We start from the raw sequence: 12,150 nt of genomic DNA on the forward strand, positions 1-12,150 counted from the left end.
ATTTCCTTCCATACAGATAAGGCTGAAGTTTTTGCAGTGCCCACACTATGGCTATACATTCCTTTTCTACAGCTGCATAACATTCCTCCCTGGGTTGAGCCTACAACTGAGATAAACCACTGGGTGTTCTTCCCCCCTGAAGAAATATGGCTAAGTACAGCCCCCACCCCATGGTTCAAAGCATCCACCTGCACAACAAATCATTTGCTGTAATCTGGACTGGCTAACACAGGGGGTCCTCCCAATGCTTCTTTAAGCTTTTGGAATGCTTGTTCACATGCTGGGGTCCACACTACCTTATCTGGCCTGTTCTTCCTTGTCAGGTCTGTAAGGGGAGCAGCTATGGTGCTATAACTGGGGATGAACTTTCTGTAGTACCCAGCTGTCCCTAAAAATGCCCTCACCTGCTTTTTGGTAACAGGTGCAGGCCATGTCTGAATGGCTTCCACTTTGGCAGGTTATGGCCTTATCTTACCACTAACAACTCTATGTCCTAGGTAGGAGACCTCCGCCATACCAACCTGACATTTGCTCAGCTTAATGGTCAGCCCTGCCCTCTGTAGTCTGCCCAGCAACTCCCTGACATGCTGAAGGTGCTTTGACCAAGAATGGCTGTAGATGGCAATATCATCTAGGTAAGCAAGGGCAAACCCTCCTGCTCCTGCTAGGATGAGATCTACAAGCATCTGGAAAGTTGCTGGGGCATTCTTCATCCCAAAGGGCATCTTTGTGAACTCATACAAGCCAAAAGGAGTCACAAAGGCCGACTTCTCTCTAGCACTGGGAGTCAAGGGCACTTGCCAGTAACCCTTAGTAAGATCAAGATCATGGTTGTAAGATACTTAGCCCCACCCAGCTGCTCTAGGGCCTCATCTGTCTAGGCATGGGGTAAGCATCCGACTCTGTGTGACTATTAATTTCCTGTAGTCCACACAGAACCTGGTGCTGCCATCCTTCTTTGGTACCAGCACCACTGGGGAGGCTTGGTTAGCCATAGTCCTCCTGTGTTTGCCTGTACTTCTGAGAAGTATATGGCAAACAGTAGGGGTCCCAGGACCAGGCCTTGTGGGGCACCACTTGTGACTCGTTTAGAGTCGGACCTGGAGCCCGCTTTTCTTACCGTGTGAGTTCTGTCTGTAAGACAGTTGGCAACCTATCTCGTGACGTAGGGGTTTATCTTCATGCTTGTGAGTTTTTCTATAATTCCCGAGTGAGGAATGGTGTCAAAAGCCTTGGCGAGGTCAAGGTAGGCTGTGTGAACTACCTTCTTCTCATCTATGGCCTTGGTGACTGTCTTGAAGAAGTCAACCAGGTTTAGTAGGCATAATCTGCCCTTAACAAAGCCGAACTGGGTTGGGTCAAGTGTTTGGAGGTTTCCAATGTCTTTGTTAATGAGTTCCATGATGATGCACTCCATAGCCTTGCAGACCAGGCTAGTCAGGCTTATGGGGCAATAGTTACCAGGGTCAGTTGTGGCCCCTCCTTTGTGGAGCGGAATAACAGTTTCTGTGTGCCATTCTATGGGCACATAGCCTGTGGAGAGGCTGAGGTTGAACAGTGTGTTTAGGTGGGGGGTTATTTCGTTCTGTAGTTCGTGCAAGATGCAGCCTGGGACACCATCTGGCCCCACTGATGCTGTGCTTTTGGCTTTTGAAAGGGCTGTTTTCACCTGTGCGTTTGTGATTTCCAGGACACTACACTTTTCTGGTATTGTTGTGGTAGGCCCTTTTGGGGGTGAGAGGGAAGTGAAGCTTGCACTAAATGTATCTGCCAGGATGTTGGCAATATCAGTGGGTTCAGTATATTTTGTGCTATTTTGCACTAGTTCAGGGCATGTCTGCGAGTTGCCACTTAGATTCTTGACATAGCTAAAAAAGGCTTTGTGGTTATCTTTCGAATCCTTGGCTATTTTTCTTTTGAAGTTAGCCTTGGAGTATTTTATGAGGGACCTTAGTTTCTTACTGATACTGATCAGGGATGTCTTTCCTTCTTGGGATTTGCTTTTTTTCTGAACTAGTTTCCTCCTCCTGTTGTATAACCTGTTTATGGCAGGGGTCCACCAGACTGGTTTCCTTCTCTTAGGGGAGTGAGTCTTGGTTTTGCTAGGGATGGCCTGATCCATGCATCCTTGTAGGTGCTCCTAGAGTGCATTTGTAAAGGTTCCTGCATCTTGGACACTGTTATCATTTAGCGTGGAGGGGTGTGAAACTTACCACCTCTGTCTTAAGTAAGGTTAAGTTTGCTACAGAAAAGTTTTTCACTGTGGTTTCCTTGGTTGGAGGTGGTGATGTGGTGTGGACATCCAGAGTGATTAGTTTATGGTCTGATCTAACCAGTGACGGGTTGACCTCCGGTGTGGAACACCTGTCGCCCATGTTGATGATGACCAGGTCCAATATGTTTTCACCTCTGGTGGGAGAGTTTACCAGCTGATCCAGGACATTTGAGTTGATAAATTCCAGGAAGCACTGGACTTGGGAGTTTGTACCCGAGTAGTTTTCCCAGTTAACGGTAGGGTAATTGAAATCGCCCAATATCAGGGTGTTCAGTAGGACCTTCATGTTTTCCAGTGTCTCCAGAAAGGCTGAGTGGTGGTCCTGGGTCATGGAGGGTGATCTGTAGCAGGCCACAATTTGCATTTCAGATTTGCCTGATGTTAGTTGCACATGGATAATCTCGGAGGTATCATGCTGCGCCACTAACCTGGAGGTGTAGGTATCCTTGATGAATATGGATACACTCCCTCCTTTTGTGTTTTGGTCCATGTTCTGTGGCCGAAATGTGTGGCATGAGTTTTAGGCTGGTAGTTCTGGGGTGCTCTGTGGAGCCTTGAACCAGGTTTCAGTTACTGCACAGATGTCGACGTTCTCCATACTGAGGAGTGCTTCGAGCGCGTGTATTTTGAGATTTAAACTCCTGGCGTTGAGTAGCATAACCCTCATTTTTTTATTTGTGCTGTTTACGGAGGTGGGTTTGACTTTTGAGCCTTGCCTAAAAAAGGCACTATGGGGGCAGCAAGAGCCTTGGCCAGTATTCGAAAGCCTAGGGGTGACAGGTGCAAGCCATCTCTTGCGAAGCAACGAGGCCTGTCGAGCATGTCGTCCCAGGCTGACAGACACTGGATCCCCTTTGAATGACACCAGAAGCTTAGCCAATTGTTGAAATTGATCATTTTTTCTTTATACTGCAGTATCATTCTTGGTGAGGGCAGGATGCTTCTCAGGGTCAGGGTCATACCCGCCTGGGCTACCTGATAAGAGAGCGCTTCCATGTCTCTCTTCATGTAGTCCAGGGAGGTACGTCTCAGGTCAACTCCAACATGAACAATGACAGAGTCATATTTGTACTTGTTCTGGAGTGACCTGAGTGCTTGTGTTATGTGGCGGATTCTGGCTCCCGACAAGCAGCTAACAGTAACCTTCTCCTTGTCCTGCCTAGTGAGTGGGACGTCAGTGTGCCTAACTGTAGAGTCACCTATTACTAGTGTGTTAGGTATGTTATTTCGCCTTAAGGGCTGTGATTGTGCGGCACACTGATTTTGTGTTTTATGTGTTGTCTGGTTTGTGATGGGAGGTGCAGGTTTTTTGGGTGTCTGCTTCAGAGGCCTGTGATGCTTTTGCAGGTTTTTATTTAGAGCCTCCGAGTATGATTTTGTGTATTTATGTGTATCTTTTGACAGTGCTGGTTTAATCTGTCTATGTGAGGCTGGAGGTGTGGTGCAAGTGTTAACCTTCTCCACACGACTGCCTGTTTGAGTCTTGGGTGGAGAGAGCTTAGCCTCCAATGTAGCTATATAATTGCATCTCTCGCATATGTTAATGTTTTGTGGTAGGATGAGAGGGTTATTTGTGTACATGAGGCAGTTGTAACATTGCCTCAGGATACCCAGGTTCACCAGCTGGACTGGAGAGTATACCTGAAATTGTTCTTTGGTCATGCCTATATAGTAGGGTGAGCTGCTTAGTCGCTTGGTTGGTGAGGGGTGAATAATGAGCCTTGCCCTGCTGGGCAATCAAGTGTTGAGGTGTATTAGTGCTTGCTATTAGGTCTGAGCAAGTGCTGGACTGTAGGATGCTTTTTAAGTGCGTAGGTTGAGAGTTAAACTATTTTCAAGGGAAAAACTGAAGAGGAGACTTGGTGGAGCTGGGACAAATTTAGCCCTAGCTAACCGGCGCTGCCCAGATGTGCAAAACTATGCAAACGTGTTTTTACAGCAGGGAAATGAAAGAGAGCGAAATTAGCCCAAAATGGCCTATAAACTTCTAACTTCTGGGCTGGAACCACTCCTCCAGGGACAGATGGCTGCTCAAAGCTCCCTCTCTCACAGGTGAGCAGAGAAACCTCCCTCTATCCAAGTAAGGTATGGGCAACTCAGAAAATTGTAACACAGCCCTGAATTCAGCACTAGCCTGAAAACTGGACTGTACTAGCTTAGAAAGGTGGGAAATGAGGAAAACAATTTTTTTTTTAAAAGATAAGGCAAAAACAGTAAACAAATACACTTAAAACAGCTTTAAACTACTACAAACAGTAAAAAATACACTTAAAACAGCTTTAGATGACTACAAGCAATCAGAAAAGGCTTTTAAACAAATTACCCAATTAACCAGTAAAAAAAATCTCAAAACTGAGCCCTGTTCCTGTAATCTTCAATCAGACAAGTTCTAGCTGCACACTCCTGCCACTGGGGTGCAAGGGAACCTTCTCCAAAAAAGGGCAGCCTGGATTAGTGCTCAAGTTATACAAACAAAGCTAGATTCAGCAGGCCTGGATCTAGTCTATGCTACAGCAAACAAGGCGCACCAATTTCAGTAAGAAACGGTTCAAATATGCAGGCACTATAAGCCTTTAACCAGAAATTCCCAGCTCAGAAGGGCAGAGTCCAGCCTCTCCTCCCACAAGAGTGCAGACCACGAAACTTCTTAATGTAAAATAACTGGCCTGAAGCCCAAGTGCTTAAACCAGAACTAATACACTTTTAGAATAATGGACACTGAGCCTTCAATTAGCAGTTCCCAACTTAGAAGGATGTAAGCTACCTGTCCTGCCACAACAGTGCAGACCACAAACCTTCTTAATGTAAAACAAATGGTTTGAAGCCCACGTTCTTAAACCAAAAGGCTTAGAATGATAGCTACACTTTAATCAGGTTACTACCAAGCAGTAATAATTACATTTGAATACTTTTAAGAAGGCCCGGATTAGTGCTCAGGTTATGCAAGCAAAGCTAGATTCAGCAGGCCTGGATCTAGTCTATGCTACAGCAAACAAGGCGCACCAATTTCAGTAAGAAACGGTTCAAATATGCAGGCACTGTAAGCCTTTAATTAGAAGTTCCAATGTCTCCTGTACTTCCTCCCTCAGGGTCTGTCTGAGTCTCTGAGTCTCTCAGACATCCTATAAAGGGCCTGCCTAGTAGTACTTTGAGGTCCTGTATCCACCTGGTGCTGCACTAGGTGGGTGCACCCTGGTTTCCCAGTGAACATGTCCCCAAATGCCTGCAACACTGCTCAGATTTCTTGAACCTGGGTAGGAGACAGCTGCTGGGAAATTGCTACCTCTTCCACTGAGTTGCCAGCCCGAGCTTCACTGAGGAGATCAGTCCCCAAATCTCCCTCAGACTCCTCCTGCAATCCACTGCAAATGCTCAGCACAAGGGCCTTTCTGTCAGGTTTCATCATGTTAACATGGTACAATTTGTGCCCCTGCCTTCTGCCTAGCAGTTCCACCATGTAGTTAACATTGATTACCTTTTTTACCATCTTGTAGGGTTCCTTCCAAGCTGCTTGCAGCTTGTTGTGTCTGACAGGAATGAGAACCATTACCTGCTGCTCCACAGCGTACTCTCTAGTTCGAGCATTCCTGTCATACCACACCTTTTTCTGTTGTTGGGTTTCTGCCAGGTTCTCCTGGCCCAAGCCCATGAGTTCCCTGAGCCTTGTCCTGAGGTTTAGGATGTATGCCACAACAGACTCTTAACAGTGCTAGTCAAAAGAGTTCAGAGATCACACAGAAATACTTAAAATAATTCTGTAGTACAGTTCTGACATCACAGAAAAACACAGTATAATCTTTCTAGTTTCTAGCCATCTCTAAAAGAAAACACAAGTCTAAGATAACTTACATAAGACAACAGGCAGTGTTGTGAGTTGGATGATCAAGATAAAAATGCTTAATGACTTCTGATTCTCTCTGTTTAAATTGAAATTAAAGTTCGGATAAACATTACATCATTCTCTCACTTTCCTGATGTTCCCAGGCCAACAGAAACTGCATCTGCATTCTTTTATACTTAGTCAGAAACTCTTGGTTAAAACAATAGAAAGAATGTGCTAGCCCAGATGGAATGACTTTGAATCTTTAACTTCAAAGGACAGCATGAAGTAACTTTAATTTCAAAGGACAGGCAAGAAATGCTGGACTTAGCTTTCTTTACAGCAGATGTCAATGTTGCTACATTGTTTTAAGTTCAACATTTCACAGCATATTCTTTCATTTAAGAAAAAAAGTTTGTATTTCAACATTCATATTTACAAATGATAGAATTATCTATAAAATTTTTATCTGGCTAGGCTGGCAGCCTTCACAAAAGCCATAAGTAATTGGGGAACAAAGGCCCAAAAATAGGGACACTTTTTAAATATTGCTCTTACAAACTTAGTAGATAGAATAACAGGTTTTGCATCGGTGTGAAGATTGGGTGAAGATAGGTGAAGGCTGCCAGCCTAGCCAGATATAATTTTATAGATAATTCTGTCATCTGTGAATATGAATGTAAACTACAGGCTTGTTGTCTTAAATGTAAGGAAATTGTGTTACATGTGGAACTGGAAAAAAATGTGACAACATTGCACTCTACTAACCCAGTAAAAGCATGTTGTGACCCTTTGATCTAAAGTCTGCTCCAGCCTGGCTAGATGAATATATTATTTTTGTTGTTTTAATCAAGAGTTAAATTGCTAGATTTAAACATGCAAATGTATTTTTATTACTATGCTTCCTGACCAGCTGCAAGATAACACAAGGAGATGTTAAAAATGTAAATGTAGTTAATGTGTAGCCTGGGTACCCCCAGGAACGTGTGAATAATGATGTAATGTGAATCAGAACTGCAATTTCAATTTAAACAGAGAGAACCAGAGATGATTAAGCATTTTTGTCTTGACCATCTGACTCATCAGCACTCTGCCTGTTTTCTTATGTAAGTTTATCTTAGACTTGTGTTCACTCTTAGAAATAGCTATGAACTAGGAAGATTAGACTGTGTTTTTCTGTGATGTCAGAACAGTACTACTGAATTATTTTAAGTATTTCCCTCTAATCTCTGAACTCTTGACTAGCACTGTGTAGTAAGAAGTATTGTATTGTGTTTTTATTATTTATTATTAAATATTTTAAAACCTTTCAATTGTGGCTGTTTTGTCTAGAGATAATTTAAGCTCTAGAGTACATTACATATTTATAGTGATTACTGTACCAAGTCACTCAAATAAGCCTTGATTGTTTAGTTATACTACCAATTGGATAATAATATTGCACAGTAATAATTGGACACCCTTTTAAGGGCCTTTGAGTAGCTGATAGATATTAGCTGGGTGGTGGCGAGTGGTACTACCGTATAGTCTGGGTAATAGGGACACAGCTGGAGAACCTGTGCCAGCCTTTCCCAGGAGTGTTTGTGTGATTGTATAAACTCTTATCTCAGTGTGTGCGTGTGTGTCAGCTATGTGTGCAGGGACACGAAGCACTGGTTGGACAGAGAGGGTGCTGGAGGTTTTAGCTTGCTCAGCTAGACTGAGATCTGGACCCTATAGCTGTGCCAGTGGGGAGTCTTATTGGGGACCTGGAGAGCAAGGGAGCAACCAGCCCCGAACTGACTGTGATCTCTGTGTGCTCTTAAGGGAAATTGCACTTTATTGTGTGCAATTGTTAGCCTTTCCTTCGTAAATGAGATGCCCTCTCTGATGTTAGTGGTGAGGATTGAGGCTCCTTGATTGCTGGGCCAGGGCACGGGGATCACATATTAACTGGAGGCAGTGGTTGGGATATCCACACCATATTCATTGTTTGGCAGAGGTGGGATATCCACATCACATATTAATTGGTTGGCAAATACTAATTGGCTTGTAGTGGTGTGGGTAGAGTGAATCCCTGTAGCTTGTGTACAGTGAGCTATGAAGGTGTTTTGTACTCTAAAACAGCCATGCAGTGAATACTCAAGAGTTCAGATCACAATTTTTTTATTTCTTTTGTTAGCTTGGTTAGTCAGGGTGAGCAGGCAGCATGTCAGCAGAGGAGTATGGAAAGCTGGCAAAGAGCCAGCTGGCGGAGATGTGCCAGGCTAGGGGACTGGTGTATGGAAACCTGACTAAGGCAGACCTAATTGCAGCCTTGGTTACAGCTGCATCAGAAAACAGCAACCAGGAGGACAATCGGACTGGCAGTGGAGATATAATACCCTCAGAGAATGGACAGCTCAACCTTCTGCAGAGAACCATCTGGAGCTAAGGAGACTTGAGTTGGAGGCCAGGCGTTTGGACATAGAAGCTGAGAAAAAGAAGAGGCAGAGGAAGCATGATAGAGAAATGCTGACTCTTCACCAAAGTCATGGAGGTAATGGGGAAGGGAGTAACTTGACCCCCAGAAGCACAACAGGTCAGTAAATTTCTTCCACAGTTTAAAGAGGGGGATAATTATGATAGTTTCATTCATATGCTTGAGAGGGTATGTAAACAGTATAGTGTTGACCAAAGGCTCTGGGTATGGTTCCTGACCCCCTTACACCATGGTAAAGCTATAACTGCATTGCCTAAAATGTCTGACGTTGCATGTTTTGATTATACTGCTGTAAAAAATTGTCTATTAGAGTTTTTTAAGCCAACACCTGAAACATATAGGAAAAAGTTTTGTGAGCATAGACGCAAGGCAGATGAAAGTGTAGAAAGTAGAAACAACGAAAACTGCTCCAAGGACCAGGCAACACAACCAGATATAACTGAAGTAATTTATTCACAGTCACTGACTAAGCACTTTCACCAACAATTGGCTTCTTCAGAGTCAGTGTTTAAAATCCATTACAATCTTTTATACCCACACATTGATACAATTGATTAATGAAATAATGAGTTAATTGATGCATTTCCCTCCAAAAACTTTAAAAACCAACATTGCAACATAAAAAACACACAAGAACACACAAAAACACCAATCCAAACACTTACCCTAATGACTATAAAGGAATATAAAAATATGAATGGATAAATATCTAATGTTCAATAAATTGTAAATAATAAATAAAATATATGTACATAAATTAATATCTATAAATATATATATAAATTACCTAATTTCGATTCTAAATTGTGCAATGCAAATTGTAAAATATAAAATTGTGCAAATTATTTATATTGAACTAGCCTTGTGTTTTAAAATAGGTTTGATAGAAATGTAATTGTTAATCCCAGGTTGTCTCATGGCATTTAATCTTAATTGCCATAGGACCTCTAGTAGTGCCACCCTATTGGTTATGTCACCACCCTGCTCACTATACACTCTATCAATAATGAAAAATAAAACCTTGTTGAAACCTTTACACCTACTGCTATGAAGATATAGGGCACTATGTTGATCCTTGTTTCTAATCGATCTAACATGTTCAGAGATCCTATCACGTAGCCTGCGAGTGGTCATTCCCACATAAAACGCTTCGCAGGTCATACAAGAGGCGAGATAAACAAGATTCTTTGTATTACAATTACATTTGACCGGACATGATAAAGTTTGATGGTAACCTTTCACTGCTGCATATGCACCCTCAGCTATAAACCTACAGCTCCTGCAACATCCACATTTAGACATCCTAGATACTCTGTTCTTAACATCCCTTTCCAGTATGTTCTTCAAATTCTCACCCCTACTAAATGTTATCCTAGGGTGAGATCCCAGAATCTCCTTTGTGCCAATTCTTAAACAATAATCCCAAGCATTTCGTAATACTAAGGCAATCTCAGTTGCTTTTTCATTAAACTTCAAAACAAAGCATGGTCCAACAGACTCCTTTTGCTTGGACACCACTTGGTCACTTTCACCCATTTCTTGCCTGGTCAAAAGAATAGGTGAATAAATTGTATTTCTTTTTTTAAAAACCTCTTTCTTTAAACTTAGTAGCAATTGAAGCGGGTAACCCCTGTCAATAAGCATACCAATCAGCTTGAAAATTTCTTGTTTGAACATAAACTCGTTGCTAACCAATCAAAATGACCACTCGCAGGCTACGTGATAGGATCTCTGAACATGTTAGATTGATTAGAAACAAGGATCAACATAGTGCCCTATATCTTCATAGCAGTAGGTGTAAAGGTTTCAACAAGTTTTTATTTTTCATTATTGATAGAGTGTATAGTGAGCAGGGTGGTGACATAACCAATAGGGTGGCACTGCTAGAGGTCCTATGGCAATTAAGATTAAATGCCATGAGACAACCTGGGATTAACGATTACATTTCTATCAAACCTATTTTAAAACACAAGGCTAGTTCAATATAAATAATTTGCACAATTTTATATTTTACAATTTACATTGCACAATTTAGAATCGAAATTAGGTAATTTATATATATATATATATATATATATATATATATATATATATATATATATATATTTATAGATATTAATTTATGTACATATATTTTATTTATTATTTACAATTTATTGAACATTAGATATTTATCCATTCATATTTTTATATTCCTTTATAGTCATTAGGGTAAATTTCAGTGTTTGGATTGGTGTTTTTGTGTGTTTTTGTGTGTTTTTTATGTTGCAATGTTGGTTTTTAAAGTTTTTGGAGGGAAATGTATCAATTAACTCATTATTTCATTAATCAATTGTATCAATGTGTGGGTATAAAAGATTGTAATGGATTTTAAACACTGACTCTGAAGAAGCCAATTGTTGGTGAAAGCGCTTAGTCAGTGACTGTGAATAAATTATTTAGTTACATCTGGTTGTGTTGCCTGGTCCTTGGAGCAGTTTTCGTTGTTTCTACTTTCTATATTTGTGCCCTGGGTTGGGACCATTGTTGCAGATAAAAGTGTGTGTGAATATGTTGCTAAACCAAGCACTTATTTTCATAGGTGGTTGAGTGGGTGTCAGGTCACCACTTTTGAAGGGCTGGCAGACCTTTTGGTGAGGGAACAAGCCCTTAGCACTTTGCCTGAGGACACGAAGATCTGGTTAGCTGATAGACAATGTGCTACTTCAGATGAGTTGGGGGAAAAAAGGAGACCTATACCTGGCAAGCAGGGCAACCCTGCACAGGAAGGGGAACCCCCAGTACTGCTCATGGGTCTAAAGTAACCCATGGTGGGTAGCACAGACTGCCCCAACAGAATCTGCCAGTAGCACGGGAAGCCACTAGTCTAGGAGCTAGGGTTAAATGTTTTGAATGCAACCAGTGAGGCCATGTGGCATACAGGTGTCTCATTTGATCGTTCACCAGAAAGGTGAATGGTCTTACCAAACCCCTTCCTAGGAGGGATCAATGTTCTTGGAAGCCTTCGGGTCTGGACCATCTACATCTTGGGTTATTACCAATTCAGAGCACTGTCCTTTGGTCTCACCACAGCCCCCAGGGTGTTCAAGAAATGCATGGCAGCAGTAGTAGCTCACCTGAGACTGCTCAAATTCAGTGTGTTTCCTTACTTAAGTGACTGTCTCCTCACCTCATTGACCAGGCATCTGCTTGTAAAAGCCAGAGATGATCTACTTCAGCTAGCTCACTTGCTTGGGGTCATTATCAGTATGGACAAATCACAACTTCAACCAGTCCAAGTCTTAGAGTTTATAGGGGGCTCATTTAGACACAGTCAGTTCTCTAGCTCTTCTGCCTGAAAACAGAGTTTTTACACTGAAAACAGATGTCAGACAGATTCTCCCTTTTCCTTCTCCCCCAGCAAAACTGGTCCTCAAAGCTCTAGGGTTGATGGCTGCTGCATTTATAATTCCTGCTGTTCATCTTCACATGAGAATTCTTCAGTGAACCCTAGCAGTGCGATGGTCTTTTCATTAGCACTCATTAAGGCATCTGATAAAACTGTTTCAGGCTTGCAGAAAGTCTTTTCTTTGGTGAATTCACGCTGAGATCATC

At 42.1% G+C, this 12,150-nt stretch overlaps 1 protein-coding gene across 2 annotated transcripts in view; it reads left to right on the forward strand.

Moving 5' to 3' along the window:
• Positions 1 to 12,150, forward strand: part of LOC122813545 (tudor domain-containing protein 5-like) — a 981,502-nt gene that overhangs the window by 810,062 nt on the left and 159,290 nt on the right. The window lies entirely within an intron of this gene.

This window comes from Protopterus annectens, chromosome 10.part0 (genome assembly GCF_019279795.1).
Source record: "Protopterus annectens isolate FY-2018-M chromosome 10.part0, PAN1.0, whole genome shotgun sequence".
Taxonomy (NCBI): Eukaryota; Metazoa; Chordata; order Ceratodontiformes; family Protopteridae; genus Protopterus; species Protopterus annectens.